We start from the raw sequence: 18,067 nt of genomic DNA on the forward strand, positions 1-18,067 counted from the left end.
ATGGCACCTGGTATTTTTGGCCCCTGTGTGACAGAGTGTTGGACTGGATGGGCCATTGACCTGATCCAGCACTGGCTTCTCTTATGTTCTTATGCAAAGCAGGAGAGTATATTGTCTGAAATCCTTCCATGCCGTCGAGTGTTTGACCAACCCGTATGATGGCTGAAATCTTTATTTATTTACTTATGTTAATCGTTGTTTCTAAGTCCACGTGTTGTGTTAGATTCAATAACTGAGCAGAATCTCATAGGATCGTTTATCCAGTATAAACACATTAACTGCACAAAGAACGCTTCTAGCGCCACAGCAAAGTGTCATCGCTTTAAATTTGATACTTAGCAGCAACGTACCCTTTTGGTGTTCTGTAATTCTGTAGATCAAATGAAGGAGGAATTGCAGCCCAGTGATTTTACTGGCTAGATTCGAAGACTGTTCCCCAGGATCCGAAAAGCGTAGTGGGTGTTTCTCAACTTACCCTGCTGGCTAAACCCCTTTCTTGCACTGGAATCCTCTCCAGAGGATTCCCAGCCATTTAGAAAAATGTATGGGGGAGGCTGCAAAGGGGCCCTGAGAAGCTAACTGCAAAATCCTAGTTGTGCACCTTCACTGCAGCACACTGACCACAGTGCAGGGCAAAAGGACCTATTGGTAGGTTTTAATTTTTGCTGCCTTGCTTCTTCCCTTCCAGGGTTCAGAACATTGGTGGACAGACATCTCTAAATATTTGTTCTTTAACTTGCAGCATCCGGTAGCTTTGAACACTGGGCCTTGGCTTTTTGCTAAGAGGGTCACAGCATTTCTGACTTGGCTTCCAGCAGACACGAGCTTTGCATGGAAACCGCATGCCCAGGTTGGTAGACTTCTGCACAGGAAGTGGTGGGCCCTAGAAACCCAATGCAGCTCGAGGAGGGCAGGTCTATCAGTGGCTACAAGCAACAAGGGAACCTCCATGTTCAGGGGCAGTAAACCTCTGAATCCCAGTGCCGGGGAGTCAACATCAAGGAAAGTTCTTGGCCTCTATGCCCTGGTGCTGGACCACCACAAGAACTCGTTGGCCAGTGTTTGGCTGCGATCACACACACTAAATAATCCACTTTCAGTGCAATTTCCGGCTGGATTTTACTGTGCGAACTGGCAAAATCTAGTCAGAAGGTGGATTGAAAGTGGGTTATTTAGTGTGTGCGATCGCAGCCTTTGAGACAGGGTGTTAGACTAGATGGACCCCTGGTCCGATCAAGCAGGGCTCTTCTGATGTTCTTAAGGTGTTTTGTGACTGTCCTGCTGAGGGACTGTCCTGCTGATGTAAAGAGTCTTGGGAGAATGCAAGAGGTAAACTGGAAAGAACCCTCACATCGTCCCTTCCTGAGCTGTGTTTAAGAACAGCACAGGAAATTCTCTGGGGCTTCCTCAAATCCCGGGAGAGTTCCGCCACCATTTTGGTTGCCATGGTGAGTTCTGATGTGAGTCTCACAAGAGTTTGGGGAACTGTCCTGCTGATGTAAAGAGTCTTGGGAGAATGCAAGAGGTAAAAGGGATGCCCTCCAGGGGCTGTAGTCAAAACAGTGGGAGGTGGGCATTGGGGTGGCAGACAGCAAGTGGGACAGGAGGTTGCTGCCCTCCCACCCCAAATCTGCTGCCTGAGGCACCTGTGTCAAGTGGCCGCTAGGCAGTGTTGCTTTCCTGTGGGCCTCAGCACTTTCATCTTTTGCTGTTCCTGCAATCCCCAGGGCTGGGGGTCTGTACCTCTGTAGCTTTTCTGCTTCGGTCACAACTCTAGCTTTCTAACTCTTGGAGAAAATTGCTGCAACGTTAACTTGAATAACACCATTCTCATGCTGTGAATTTGGCCGGTTGTCCAAAGTAAAAATAATAATGGTTTCTCTCTTGAACGGTCACGTTTTCTTGGCTTTACCTAATGCACTCTGGGGCTTTTTTTGCAAAATGTAGAACACGCTTTGTGTAACCGTCTGTATTTAAGCAAATAAAGGCCAAAGGAAATCAAACGTTAACTTGAATAACACCATTCTCATGCTGTGAATTTGGCCGGTTGTCCGAAGTAAAAATAACAATAATGGTTTCTCTCTTGAACGGTCACATTTTCTTGGCTTTACCTAATGCACTTTGGGGCTTTTTTTGCAAAATGTAGAACACGCTTTGTGTAATCGTCTGTATTTAAGCAAATAAAGGCCAAAGGAAATCACAATGCTTGTTGCCAATGTCTTCCTTGGTTGTTTCCTGCCATGGCTGCACGAACTGGGAGAGCCGGCGTGATTTCGTTGGCCTGATGTCTCTCTCCCCCCCATTTGCGGATTTCGCCATCACTGGAGAAATAGTTGCCTCTAAAGCAGGGCTCTTTTTGGGCAGGAACGCACGGGAACGGAGTTCTGGCTGGCTCCCAAGTTGGCCACGCCCACCAGGAACTCATTAGCATAATAAACCACACCCAACAGCAGAAACTCATTAGGATTGGCTACATTAGGGGTGTGTGGCCTAACATGCAAAGGAGTCCCTGCTACAAAAAAAGGCCCTGGGTTTTGACAACTAACAAGGTAAACAGAATAAGAAGCAAAAGGTGGGTGTGGCTGGATGGCCACACTTCTGGTAACATGGGGGTGCGGCCTAATATGCTTATTAGCTGCTCTGTCAGGGGGGTGGCCCAATATGCTAAGCTAATGAGTTTCTGCTGGCCTTTTTCTACAAAAAAAGCCCTGCTCTAAAGTATGGCAGTTAAATAGATCTGAAGTAGAGGAAGGGATTGTCGATGAGTTCTGGTTCGAGGAGGGTGCATATTTAAACGATCCACTGGGCGCTTAAGAGTATGGTGAATGCTGCACAGAGTCACATCCAAGAAGGCACCCAAGCTCTGTACCACATCCTGAAGAGGGCCAAGGGGCATTTTTGCCCAATTTTTGAGTCTTTGGGCTTTGGTCCAGAGTCTTGGGCACGGAGCAGGGGTCACCGGCAATGCTCCCTCTAAGCTGTGGAGTCTTGTGAGCAAAAACTCTACTTGGTGAGCTACTGGCACTAAAAGTTGTGAGCCAGCATTTTGGCTACTGCATAAATTAGCTTGCCCTCCTTCTTCAGCTAGACAAAAATGTGTGAGCCGCAGGCTAAAAAGCTGTGAGCTAGCTCACACTAACTCAGCTTAGAGGGGACACTGGTCACCAGCAATGTTCCCTCTAAGCTGTGGAGTCCTGTGAGCAAAAATTCTACTTTGTGAGCTACCGGCATTAAAGTTGTGAGCAAGTGAATTGGCTACTGAATAACTTAGTTTGCTCTGGAGCCATCCTTCCTGAGCTAAGACAAAAATGTGTGAGCCGGAGGCTAAAAAGCTGTGAGCTAGCTCACACTAACTCAGCTTAGAGGTGACACTGGTCACCAGTGTGTGTGAGGGGGGGGGAGGGATTTGTGAATTTCCTGCATTGTGCAGGGGGTTGGACTAGACAACCTTGGAGGTTCCTTCCGATTCTATGATTCTATGACAGTCCAACTCAGTAGAAGGCAGTTTCGGTGATAGAGCTCCTGTCGGGCATGCAGAAGGTCCCAGGTTCGACCCCCAGAATCAGGTAGCAGGTGATGTGAAAGACCTGCACCTGAGACCCTGGAGAGCTGCTGTCCATCAGAGTAGACCATATGGAGCGTGAGAGATCCATGCCCTGACTGTAGGATATTGACCTGAACAGACCAAACATCTGACTTTCCAGCTCGGTATAAGGCAGCTTTATATGTTTGATTTGGAGTGGGATACAGAAAACCCCAACCGACTGTGGCCCATTCCAAAATGTGTGCTGCAGTTCTGGTGTTCACATCTAAGGACAGGGAGAGAGATCGATTTTGGAAGGGGCCATGGCTCAGTGGCACAGCATCTCCTTGGCATGCAGAAGGTCCCAGGTTCGACCCCCAGAATCAGGTAGCAGGTGATGTGAAAGACCTCCCCCTGAGACCTGCTTTCCGTCAGAGTAGACCATATGGAGCTTGAGAGATCCATGCCTGACTGTAGGATATTGACCTGAACAGACCAAAAGTCTAACTTTCCAACTCGGTATAAGGCAGCTTTATGTGTTCACTTTGGATACAGAGAACCCCAACCGACTGTGGCCCATACCAAGGTGCGTGCTGCAGTTCTGTTGGTCACCTCTAAGGACAGGGAGAGGGATCGATCTTAGAAGGGGCCGTGGCTCAGTGGGCACAGCATCTCCTTGGCACGCAGGAGGTCCCAGGTTCAGTCCCTGGCAACACCCGTTAAAAGGATCAGGCCGTAAGTGATGTGAAAGACCCCCAACCTGAGACCCTGGAGAGCCACTGCCAGTCTGAGTAGACGATACTAATCTTGATGGACTGATTCAGTATCAGGCAGCTTCAGGCATTCATATTTTCCACAGTTTAGGCACTGTTTTATTGCACCTTCCCACAGAAAGTGTGGCCACCTTCACTGACTCCGTCCAGAGGCATCATCGTCTTTTAAGGGAGGGGCCACAGCTGGCTGGCAGAGCACCCGTTTCCTCGCATCGGAACCCGGCTTCACACGTTACTGGGTCTGGGGTGGTTTAGCTGGGGAAACTCCCCGCTCCGCTCCTTTACCAAGCCACAGTGCCAGTTAAGCCAGAGAGGCCGAGATTCTGACGCCATAGGAGACGACATCCTTGGGGGTTGCCAGATCTTCTGGAATTACAACTGATCTCCGGATGACAGAGATCACTTCCCCGGATCCCGGTAGAAAAGGTGCTTTGGATGGTGGACTGACTCTATGGAATTATACCCCACTGAGGTCCCGCCTCTCCCCAAACCCTGCCCTCCTGAGGCTCCGCCCCCAAATCGTCAAACATTTCCCAGTCTGCAGATGAAAACCCTATGTATTGAGCCTTCCTTCCTTCCTTCCTTCCTTCCTGTAAGGGCAGACATTCACTGTATAAGCCAGGTTTTTATACACGTAAGCACACGTAGATACAGAGAGTGATTAAAATGTGGAATTCAATGCCAGATGATGTAGTGATGGCCGCAAGAATAAACAGCTTTAAAAAGGGATTAGATAGATTCATGGACAAGGGCTGTCAAGGGCTGCTAGCCATGGTGGCTGAGGGGAAGCAACACAGAGCATGAAAGCAACATCAGAGGGAGGCCTCGGCCTCTATGCTGAGACAGGATGCTGGACTACATGGAGTATTGGTCTGATCCAGCAGGGCTCTTCTTATGTTCTTATCCTTCACATTCAGAGGTACTAAACCTCTGAATCCCAGAGCCAGGAGACAACATCAGGGGAAGGCCTTGGCCTCTCTGCCCAGTTGTTGGCCCTCCAGAGGAACTGGTTGGCCACTGTGTGAGACAGGATGCTGGACTGGATGGACCAATGGTCTGATCCAGCAGGGCTCTTCTGATGTTCTTATGAAGGCCTCGGCCTCTCTGCCCTGTTGTTGGCCCTCCAGAGGAACTGGTTAGCCACTGTGTGAGACAGGATGCTGGACTGGATGGACTATGGGTCTGATCTAGCAGGGCTCCTCTTATGTTCTTATGAAGGCCTTGGCCTCTCTGCCCAGTTGTTGGCCCTCCAGAGGAACTGGTTGGCCACTGTGTGAGACAGGATGCTGGACTGGATGGACTATGGGTCTGATCTAGCAGGGCTCCTCTTATGTTCTTATGAAGGCCTCGGCCTCTCTGCCCTGTTGTTGGCCCTCCAGAGGAACTGGTTAGCCACTGTGTGAGACAGGATGCTGGACTGGATGGACCAATGGTCTGATCTAGCAGGGCTCCTCTTATGTTCTTATGAAGGCCTCGGCCTCTCTGCCCTGTTGTTGGCCCTCCAGAGGAACTGGTTGGCCACTGTGTGAGACAGGATGCTGGACTGGATGGACCAATGGTCTGATCTAGCAGGGCTCCTCTTATGTTCTTATGAAGGCCTCGGCCTCTCTGCCCTGTTGTTGGCCCTCCAGAGGAACTGGTTGGCCACTGTGTGAGACAGGATGCTGGACTGGATGGACTATGGGTCTGATCTAGCAGGGCTCCTCTTATGTTCTTATGAAGGCCTTGGCCTCTCTGCCCAGTTGTTGGCCCTCCAGAGGAACTGGTTGGCCACTGTGTGAGACAGGATGCTGGACTGGATGGACTATGGGTCTGATCTAGCAGGGCTCCTCTTATGTTCTTATGAAGGCCTTGGCCTCTCTGCCCAGTTGTTGGCCCTCCAGAGGAACTGGTTGGCCACTGTGTGAGACAGGATGCTGGACTGGATGGACTATGGGTCTGATCTAGCAGGGCTCCTCTTATGTTCTTATGAAGGCCTTGGCCTCTCTGCCCAGTTGTTGGCCCTCCAGAGGAACTGGTTGGCCACTGTGTGAGACAGGATGCTGGACTGGATGGACTATGGGTCTGATCTAGCAGGGCTCCTCTTATGTTCTTATGAAGGCCTTGACCCTATGCCCTGTTGTTGGCCCTACAGAGGAACTGGCTGGCCACTGTGTGAGACAGGATGCTGGACTGGATGGACTATGGGTCTAATCTAGCAGGGCTCCTCTTATGTTCTTATGAAGGCCTTGGCCTCTATGCCCAGTTGTTGGCCCTCCACAGGAACTGGTTGGCCACTGCGTGAGCCAGGAGGCTGGAGTAGATGGACCACTGGTCTGATCCAGCAGGGCTCTTTGTGTGTGTGTGTCTGTGTGTGCGTGCGCATGTGTGTATATCAAAGCTTCTATTATTTGTTTGCTGTGGCAGCTGTGAAATGGCTGTGCCCCTTAACTTTATCCCCCCCCCTTTCGCTTAACAATAGCTGACTTTCTGAACAATGTTTCTAATGCAATCGACACCCTTTTGGGTTTACTAACATTCAACAGCACCCTGTACAATTGCACACAATTTTTGACCGCCTGGGGAGGGGAGCAAAAAAGAGACATTCAGGAAAGGTAAGCGAGATAAGAGAGACTTCGGTACAGGTCGCCCGTTGAACCGTCTTGGCCTTTTGAAACCGAAACATCCGTTATCTCTCCCGCAAGGGCAACGCTCTGCGGTTTGCCACCAGGCGGCGCGTGGATCGCTTCCCCCTCCTCAAAACGCTCTTTGCTTCTCCTTCTTCCTCGCTGCTGCTCTCTTCCTCGCTGGAGGTCGTGGCCCCGATCCCGTCGCTGCTCGAAGGCCTTTCGTGCACCCCCCGGCGACAAGACAGTCTGTCCTCTTGGCAGGCAAGCTTGTTGGGGAACATCAGGCTTTCATTAAAGGGGGCGGTGGCCATGCACTCCGCGGCTGCCGTGTCACAGGAACAGAGGAGCTTTTCACACATCGTCCAGCCGATGCCTGTAGAAAAAAAGACGATGGACGTTATTGGTTAAATCAGTGATTGGAAACAGCAAGTGGATTCATGCCCGTTGCTAATGTGTGGATCAAGAGAATGGTCGGGAGAAATATGGGGCATACTGGCTGCCCCCGGTGAACTTTGGGAAGTCACGTTCCCACAACATCCATTCCCCTTCCACAGAGTAGGCAAACTACTCTTACAAGGCTGTAACAGGTAATGGTGAAAGACAAAATGGGCTGAAAGTTGAAGGGGACAAAGTTTATGAGTCAGAACCTAAAAAGGTTAGTCAAGAATAGAAGAGGGCCAACTCTAAAAATCTAATTATGAAACATACAAAAATATACATGTATTTATTCAACACAAATCTATTTCATTAGCCTTTGTATGTTTTTATATTTGTATCTGAGGTATGAATGGGCCCTTATTATTTTAATATGTGTTGAATAAATACATGTATAGTTTTGTTATGTTTCATAATTAGATTTTTAGAATTGGCCCTCTTCTATTCTTGACTAACCTTTTTAGGTTCTGAATTCTAGGTTTTAGGTTCAGGTTTTTTTCCCTTTTCTCTTTTTTGCCAAAGTTTATGAGACCTGGGAAACCCATCCATGAGTCATATCTCAAAAAAGGCTGAAACTAGTTGAGGAGCAGGGAGAGGAGGAGGAGGAGAAGAGGAGATTGGATTTATACCCTGACCTTCACTCGGAGTTTCAGAGTGGCTTACAATCTCCTCTCCCTTACCCTCCCCACAACAGACACCCCGTGAGGTAGGTGGGGCTGAGAGAGCTCTTTCAAGGACTGCTGGTGAGAGAACAGCTCTGAGAGAACTTGTGACTGAGACCAATGTTCCCTCTAAGCTGTGGAGTCATGTAAGCAAAAATTCTACTTTGTGAGCTACTGGCATTAAAGTTGTGAGCTCTGGCTCCGAATCAACTGGCTCCAAATCAACTGTAAGTAGATTTGGCTACTGCATAAATTAGTTTGCTCTGGAGCCATCCCTTCCTGAGCTGAGACAAAAATGTGTGAGCCGGAGGCTAAAAAACTGTGAGCTAGCTCACACTAACTCAGCATAGAGGGAACACTGACTGAGACCCTGGGAAGCCACTGCCAGTTTGAGTAAACAATACTGACCTTGATGGACAAATTGTCTACCTATAAAGGTAAGGCAACGTTGTGTGTTCAGGGGAGAAATGTGTCGGCGTACTTAAGGTCTACAGTGCACCTGCTTGAAGACGATCCGAAGAACAGTTGAAAGACTGCTAGTTAGCATAGCTAGATTAGGGACCTCCCACAATTTTAAATTATGTCCTTCCTGTCTCCTGATTGTCTCTTTGGAGACTTCCTGTTCCTGTCTCTCACAGTAGTTAGTCAGTTAGTTAGGCCTCTCTCACTCTCCTCTGTTCTATCGGAGTTTATTTCTTCTATAATAAACCAAGCTGTTTTCTTTAAACAGTTGGTGCTCCGTTCCTCTGCATGTTTAAGCCCTGCAAACAAAACGATGGTAGTGAAAAGGTTAAACCTCAACAACCACATGGTGTGGCTAGAGGTGCCAACCTCTACATGGGACCCGGGGATCCTCCAGAATTACAACTCGTCTCCAGGTGATGGAGATCAGTTTCCCTGAAAGAAAGGCTGCTTTGGAGGGTGGACTCTACGGTATTCAACCCAACTCAGGTCCCTCCCCCCTCCCCAAACCCCAGCCTCTCCAGGCATCACCCCCAAATCTCCAGGAATTTCCCAACCCAAAGCTGGCAACCCTGGCTGTTGCCCCAATCCGAAATGGAAGCTTCCCCAGCAGCTTTTAGGTTTTAGAAAAGAAGAGAAGAGATTGGATACAAGGTATAGATAGGGACTCTGGGGCAAGTGATGCTCTGTCATCTTGGTGCTTGGGGGGGTCAACAGTGGGAGGGCTTCTAATGTCCTGGCCCCACTGGTGGACCTCCTGATGGCACCTGGTATTTCTGGCCACTGTGTGACACAGAGTGTTGGACTGGATGGGCCTTTGGCCTGATCCAACATTGGCGTCTCTTATGTCCTTATGTTGATTTATACCCCGCCCTTCACTACCTGAAGGAGTCTCAGAGCGGCTCACAATCCCTTTCCCTTCCCCTCCCCACAACAGACACCCTGTGAGGTAGGTGGGGCTGAGGGATCTCTCTCTTGAGAACTGCCCTTTCAAGGACAGCTCTGGGAGAACTTGTGACTGTCCCAAGGTCACACCAGCAGCTGCACGTGGAGGAGTGGGGAATCAAACCCGGTTCTCCCAGATTAGAGTCCGAGCTCCTAACCACTACACTAAACTGGTGGAGAGGAAAAAGGGATTGGGCGGGGGAGAGATCCTATTGCTGGATTTCTCAGTTCATATCTATTTGTGGCTTTTTATTTCAGTAGGGAAGAAAAGGACAGTTGGTCGCTCATCCTGGCTTACATTTTGGCGTATGATCAAAACAGACGACTTCGGCTCTTGAGTTCCTATCTGGATGGCATCCCAGTTTCTTCAGTTGCTCCACGCAGCAGTAATGGGAGAAACAGCACCTTCCAGTTAAACACAAACAGCCAAACTGTTAACCATTCTTAAAATAGTCCGCTTCTCTAAAGCACAGCAGTCTTTGCCATTCTCCTCCTAAGTCTAGTTTGCACAAAGTTTATAAATAGCTTGCTTTAGTTTAAAACCCCCCCACCAAACTAATATTAAAACACTTTCTTTTTGCTGTCAAATCACAGATGACTTATGGTTTCCAAATTGGGTTTTCAAGGCGAGATCTGAACCCGCGTCTCTCAGATTGTAGCCCAGTGCTCTGACCGCAAACCACATTGGGTGTCACTGGTGGTTCACAACCCAGCCCCACTGGTGGACCTCCTGATGGCACTGGTATTTCTGGCCACTGTGTGACACAGAGTGTTGGACTGGATGGGCCTTTGGCCTGATCCAACATTGGCGTCTCTTATGTTCTTATGTTCATTGCGGCTCCGTGAGCCACTTGAAGTCATGACCCAATGGTTGAAGCCCACCGCTTCAGGACATTTTATTAGTTCCCTCTTGGTTTTAATTCTTTGCATGCCACTTTGAATAACTGATTAAAAGCGACTGGGGGACGTGATTAGTAACATCTCAACCTGTCCAGGTCGTCTGTCGGATGGCCTTTTCCTTCCTGGCCACAGTAGCATCCGTATAATTCAAAGTCCCCCGGGCATCGGTCCGTTAAGCAATAGAGCATCTCGCCCAGCTGGGCCATCTCCCTCGTCACCTGGCCGTTGTCTCGCATTTGAAGAAAGGTAAAACGGTCACACACTGTGGAAAGACGGAGAAACCAGTGTCAGATACTCAAAAGCAGGGGTCATTTTGTAGAAAAAGAGGTGCAGGAGCTCATTAGCATAACTCATTAGCATAACTCATTTGCGTATGCCACACCCCCTGACATCACTGGAAGTGTGTCAGAAGGCAACACCCACCGCTCAGGCTCCACTGGACTGTTTTGGATTGCTAGCTATTGTGGGGAGGGGGGGAAATGTGCAGATCTGTCCTCACAGAGGAGGGAGAGCTTGTATCTGAATAAAACTTGGTCTTAAAGGTGCCACTGGACTGTTTTGGACCGGGGGGCTGGGGGGGTGCTCTGCAACTTACTTGGCTGCTTCTTGCTCTGACTGAGGGCTGCTGGGAGCAGGGGGCGGGGCTTGTTGCATGTGCCCGCCCCCTGGGCTCTTTACTGCCAGAGCTCCGCTCCTGTGCGCTCCTGCAGGAAATGACCCCTGCTCAAAAGACAATTTGCAATGAGTAGTGCAGTGCAGATTAAAAAACAGACAATTTAGCCCATATCCAAAAGCAGCTTTTGTGTGCGTATTTGCATACATTGCACTACTCGTTACAAATTGTCTTTTGAGTCTCTGGCCTCCAGATTTGCCAGCGTAAGGCCATTAATGACCAATGAAGTTTGAAGCCATGCTATTTGTTCCTTGAAATAGATCCTTGCACTGTGGCAGCAGCTGCTGCTGAAGCGGTGTTTTTAAAAATCTGCACAGCCAATCAAATCTCCAGTGGCCAATCAGAAGCCTTGCTGGGCAAAAGACCCAACTGGCCCCACCCACTTTTGAAAAACACTTGGCGGGTTCCAGAAAAGGTACTGGTGGGCAACAGGGTGCCCGTTGAGACCCTGGCTCCGAATCAACTGTAAGTAGAACAGAAGGGTTGACTGCCTTCCTTCCCCCTAAATTCACTAAAAGAACATTACAGTTTTTTCACTCGAACCACACCTGTCCCAAGCTCCTTACCCACATCTTTTTTCAATAACGTGTAATTTGTTACAGAGAGAGAATCCGCACCTTTTCCAAAAGCGTCCTCAGGTTCCAGTGTCTCTTCTGGAGCCAGCGTAGAATAAGGGGTGCTTTCATCTCCAGGGACTGCTATCTTAAAAAGATTGTCTGTTGCTGCAGATCAAACAAAATATGTTTATTTAGTGGGGAGGGTTACTCAGTTGCAGCTAGGGTTGCCAGACACCCCTAGGGGAGGTGGGGGTCCCCCACTATCAGGCTTCACCTCCCTACCACCGATCAGCCGATGGGGGGGGGACTTGCCCCCCAAAAAGAGGGAGATCCATCTGACATGCAGTGATATATCTACCTTACTGCCCACGTGACCTGGAAGTGACATCATCATATCCAGGTTGTTGGGGCGACGCTCTGGTATTTGGTCAAAAACTCTATGGTGGAAGTCAGATTTACCATAGTGTTTTTGCCCAAATACTAGATCCTTGCCCCAATGTCCTAGACGTGATAACGCCACTTCCGGGTCATGTGGGCAGTGTCGTGGACACGTCGCTGCACGTCAGATGGGCCTCCCCTACTGCTCTTGGCAAGTCTCTACATCCCCTGCCTTTTGCCAGGAGGGACATGGCAACTCTAGTTGTGGCATCCTACATTGATTGTGGCAGAATCTTTCATGAGTTCGAAGAAGTCAGCTTGGAAGAATGGCAGAGTTAGTGTTCACTCAATAAATGTACAATAAAACAAATACACATAGGCCTGCCTACCAAGCGTCTTCTAGGATAGGGTGTGCTATGAAGGCTGCAAAATGAATACATTAATAAACTTATAAGGCTCAAAGGCCCATCATTATATGAGGAAACAGTCGGCAGTACTATGCATAATAAAAGGTAAAGGTATAGGTTCCATTGCTTGAAAGCCAGTTGAATCCGACTCTAGGGGTGCGGTGCTCATCTCCGTTTCAAAGCCGAAGAGCCGGCGTTGTCCGAAGACGTTTCCGTGGTCATGTGGCCGGCATGACTAAACACCAAGTCGCATGGAATGCTGTTACCTTCCCACCGAAGTGGTACCTATTTATCTACTTGCAATTTCTTGCTTTCGAACTGCTAGGTTGGCAGGAGCTGGAACTAGAGACGGGCGCTCACTCCGTCATGCGGCACACTCGGGTATCAAACTGCTGAACTACCGACCTTCCACAGCCTGCAGTTCAGCGTCTTAACCACTTGAGCCACCGCAGTTGTACTATGTACTATGTACAGTTGTACAATAGTACTATTGTACTATGCATAGTACAAATGAGTATAAGATCCATTCATTCCATTTATATTTGTCAGCCTTCCCCCCAAAGAGCTTACAGGATTCTCCCATTTGTTTTTACCTTCCAATAATTCTGCAAGGAAGTTTAAACTAAGAAAATTTATTTCATCATGAACTTCTGTGAGTCAGAACTCACTTGATCGGATGTATGTTCACCCATCAGACAGCAGTAACCTGACATACAAAAAAATCCTGCAAGTCACTGTATACGAAAGGAAAATGGGAATGGATGAAAAACAAAATGGCCGATCATGTCAGAAGAGAGGACATCTATGAACCTTGAAGTGACAGCAGACAACTGATATCTGAGAGCACAGTAGAGAATTAATATTTATATGGATTCTTTTTGGAATGAAGGTAAGGTTGCCTTCTGTATAGAAATATTGCTTCTATATTCACATGCCTTCTCCTGTGATGTCTTTCTGATAACATGCTGTGTCTCTGTTTCCTGTTGCAGGCCAAATGGTCCAGGGCAGACCAAATGGCCTGAACAACCTCGATAGCCATGCCATATAACCACACATTCTTTAACACCTCTAAGTGGAAGAGCCAGACTTCAAGGCGCCTGCTTTAAGGCTACATGGGCCATGTCACGTCCCTGTACACCTTTCTTCCAAAAGGAATCCATGTAAACATTGGTTCTGTTTACCTTTGTCTGTTGATCGTCCAGAAAACTCTGAAGTTGGCACCACCTCAGGCTCTATAGAATTAATTCGTGGTGGGGGAGCAATGGTTGTCACTTCCTCTGGGAGGAAAACTTTTTCCGTCAGCCCTGCAAACACATGTGATTAAACACTCAGCAGTTGATTCAGCCAAGGGGTTGGATTCAGCCATCTTTTTCAGTCTCTCTCACCCAGTTCCCCTCATTACCACACACCCCCTATTCCATGTCACTCGTTCATGTTGGTCTCAGGTCTCTAGCACAACCTTTTAAGGTGGTCAAAGGGTGGTCCCTTTTTCACCAGTAGAAGCCAAGAACTATCCCCTCCTAGGGTTGCCAAGTCTTCTTACCTTGGTGGCGGGGGAGCCTCGCTGGGCTCCGGGAGCTCCTCGGCGGTGACGCGCTACATCGCTCACGTTGAGGGCATGGCCCAGATTGTTGGAGGGAAAACCATAGAGTTTTCCCTCCAATGATAGGGGCCACGCCCCCAACGTGAGCAACATGGCTGCGTCACCTCTGGTGATGCAGCCATGCTGCGCTTCGGGGAATGGAGTTCCCCCCGGGGCCAATTAATTTCATCATCCACATAGGGGCCAGTCACTTTATTATTAGAAGAGAAGAGAAGAAGAGATTGGATTTATACCCCGCCCTTCATTACCCAAAGGTGTCTCAGAGCGGCTTACAAACTCCTTTCCCTTCCCCTCCCCACAACAGACACCCCGTGAGGTAGGTGGGGCTGAGAGAGCTCTAACAGAAACTGTTCTTTTTTCAAGGACAGCTCTTGTCAGAACTACGGCTTGCCCAAGGTCATCCAGCCAGGTGCAAGTGGAGGAGTGGGGAATCAAACCCGGTTCTCCCAGATTAGAGTCCGCGCACTTCACCACTACACCAAACTGGACCACTACACCAAACTAGACAAAATGATAACGTCTATTGGAAGCCCCCAGCCCAAAGAGTGTCCGGCTTTCCTCAAACAGGACTAGGGCCTTTTCGGCCTTGGCTCCGACTTGGTGGCTCTCTCTGCCTGCTAACATCAGGGCCCTACGGGATCTGTAACAATTCCGCAGGGCCTTGCAAGGCAGAGATGTTCCCCCGAGCATATGGTTGAGGACCGCAGTGGTTTTTAACTGTAATAGTTTCTAATAACTACCTGATTCACCATCTTCTTTCAGCCCTGCTTCCCCCATCACTAATGTTATATGGGGCACCAGAATTATAAGATGGCGCCCTACGGTTACTGGGTCTTGGGATTGTAGTTTAAATCATTTAATAGATTTTAGGTGTTTTATATGAATCTGTTGTTAATGGCCCTGAGCCTGCTTGTGGGGAGGGTGGTATACAAACCTAATATGATAAACAAACAAACAAAGGATGATTATAAAAGATAATAAAAGATCAATGTATAAAAGATAAATAAGCGTAGCTCTAAGTGTAGGCAGTGCTTTTTCCCCTCTTTGAAAGAACCCCGGCCCATCTCTGTATACCTGGTTTTAGAGGGAAAAACTCCCATATCAGCAACCACAACTCTTTTGGGATCCTCGGATCCTTTACTTTGCTAACTTACCACTTGGCATCGCCTCTTCATATGCAGCGAATACGCCTCCCAGGGCTTCTGCATAAACAGAAAGCAGAGAGCAGGGTTTAGCAAAGAAATGAATAAATTGCAATCTGTTTCATGGGAGGGGGATTTCAAAATCATTACTTCCCCCAGTTTACAGACCAGAGAAGCTGGGGCATAAAATATACCTAGCTTATCCAGAGGAACAGAATATAAGCTAGGGCATAGAATCATAGAATCATAGAGTTGGAAGGGAAGTCCAGGGTCATCTAGTCCAACCCCCTGCACAAGGCAGGAAATTAACAGATACCTCCCCCCGACACCCCCAGTGACCCCTACTCTATGCCCAAAAGAGGGGGGGACCCTTCCAGGATCCCCGGCCAAACTGGCCTGGAGAACAATTTCTTCCTGACCCCAAAGTGGCGATCAGCACTTCCCTGGGCGTGGAAGAAAGGGCCATAAGAACTAAGCACTGAGGCAACCCTCCCTGCCTTCCTTTCTTGTGATCTGCCTAAATTTACAGAATCAGTTCAAATAGGCTTTCCTTTCCACAAAACGTCTACTTTGATCTACGCAGCCTGAGAATAACGAACAGGGTCTCAGGAACGAGTCAGGCACTGGTTGGCCTCTCAAGTAAAGGCACATCAGTTCTCTTTTCCACTACAGCTGGTTTTGTGACCCGCAGGCAAACTATGGCAATTGCGACATAACTTTGATATGCTCTGAGTAGGGTGTGCTGTAATCCCGAGACAATATGCTGCTGGGAGATAACGGATGAAGAGGTCGCTAACCTTCAGGTCCTGCTGGTGGACTTCCTGGGAGCCTCTGGTGGACCATTGTGGAAAACCCGGGCTAGCTAGACTTAAGGTCGACTCAAGCAAGGCTCTTCCTACACTCTAATGTCTGCTTGCATTCTAATGACAATGGGAAAACCAGAGAAGGAACACTGGGCAATTATTCCCCTCCCCCCTGTTACCATGTGTGCTTGTAACGGCATTATTTGTACTGTGCTGGTGCTATGTCTGTTAAATGTCTGTACATCTGTGCCTATGGGATAAGGAGTTGCTGTGTTTGTATGGCTTGCTTTGCATCTCATGCTTGCATCTGGATGAGCAAGGCTTGTGTTGCCTGCGCTACAGAACACTTGCTTCCCTGCACCTTCCCAGCGTGCCTCAGGACAAAGAAGGCAAATGCCATTATGCTCAGTTTGGAAACTTGGAAGAACAACAGGTTTCCCCACCATTGCTGATCTGTGGGAAAACGCGTAACCCATCTTCCTATCTGGTTTGGCATCACAAAGAACACATCCTTTATTGCCTTCATGGACCAGGCACATCTCTGCAAGTCAAAGGTTGCCAAGGGAACAGACTTTTGACACCTGGCCACATGGCCCCTCTTTGAAGTTAGGGTAGAGCATTTGAATATTGCCCCCTTCCCCTTAAGTAGGACGTCACAACCCTTAACCTATAGCATAGTAAAGGGGACGGTTTTCTAGGGGTTTATTGGCCTTAAGCCAAGCCCCAAAACTAGCTTTTAAAAAGAGAAACACAGCCTTTGTTTCTCTGGTTAACCCATCTTTCCCACACCTTGCAACTTAAGTACTGCAGGTGGTTCTTACTGTGTTCTCTGGAGTCGCGACCAGAGAACCCACACAGCTTGGCCGGACCATTCCATGCATTTTAGAATCCACCAGTTGATACTTGAGCTGCCCCATTCTTTCTACTGAGGAGATTTCTTCTCAACTTGGATCTCAGATAAGTATAAGCGATATCCTTCTGTGTTATCCCCTTGTCTGTTGAAGTTCATTACTTTTCATGCTGATTGCTCTCTATTTACTTGTAACTGAGGAACTTGTGTGAATCTGCGTGTGTATCTGTTTTTCGTATGCTTGAGAACTACCTAGTAAAGACAGCATTTATTCATTAAACCTAGCGTGTTGTCTCACTTCCTGGGAAATAGGAGCGTTCGTTGCCAATCTGCCCTCTGTATACATGGGTAAATTACTCACGCCACGCCCCCAGATCTCTTTGACTCAAGACCGCCTCTGACTCCTTTGACCCACACAGCTTTACCCTACTTTCTGAGGGTGTCTTCTCGACATGGCCCCTTTTGACCCACAGAACACTCACAGGTTGCAGTCACACATGACAGGAAAGATGGGGGCGGGGAGCGAGGCTATTTCCTCCAGAGGAATCTGACCCACAGTTGCACGGTCACACCTCCCTTTGGAGCTGTGGGCGCATTCCGTCAGTGTGTGATCAGACGCAACTGCGGGTGAGTTGGGGGTTTTGTGTCCCGTTTTTTCTCCATGCACTTAAACGAGGGATCGATGAATCGCACCTCTGCACCTATGGCTCCCTATGGAGTTTGCTGCGATGATGCGCATACTGAAAAAGGGGGGGGGGAAACAGGCTGGTCCCGAAATGGGATCACATCCAGCCAGTACTGAAAGTGCTGCACTGGCTGCCTATAGCATTCCGGATTCGCTTCAAAGTGCTGGTGCTTACCTTTAAAGCCCTATATGGACAGGGTCCGGCATACCTGAGGGAACGCCTTTCCCCATACAGGCCCCAAAGAGCACTTCAGTTGGGGTCACAACACCGCCTAGTGACCCCGGGACCTAAAGAGGCCAGGCTTGCTGCCACAAGAGCCAGGTCCTTTTCGGTGGCGGCTCCTACCTGGTGGAATGAGCTCCCGGAGGATATCAGGGCCCTGCAGGACCTTTTACAGTTCCGCAGGGCCTGCAAGACGGAGCTCTTCCACCAGGCTTTTGAGTAGGAGCCGCTGCCGCCACTATTACCACCATCGTGCACTGCAGAGCAGTGCCGTCGGGGTGGGCTGATTAGCCAACTGGTGACATCTCGGCCTATGGCACCTCCCCCCCTTTCTGTTGACCTCACGGTGAGATAGAACAATGAGTGGGTATTTTTAACTACCAACGCATCCTGTAAGATTGTATTGTTTTTTAAGTGGCTAATTGTGTAATTTTATC

This window comes from Gekko japonicus, unplaced genomic scaffold (assembly GCF_001447785.1).
Source record: "Gekko japonicus isolate JY-2015 unplaced genomic scaffold, Gekko_japonicus_V1.1 scaffold5018, whole genome shotgun sequence".
NCBI lineage: Eukaryota > Metazoa > Chordata > Lepidosauria > Squamata > Gekkonidae > Gekko > Gekko japonicus.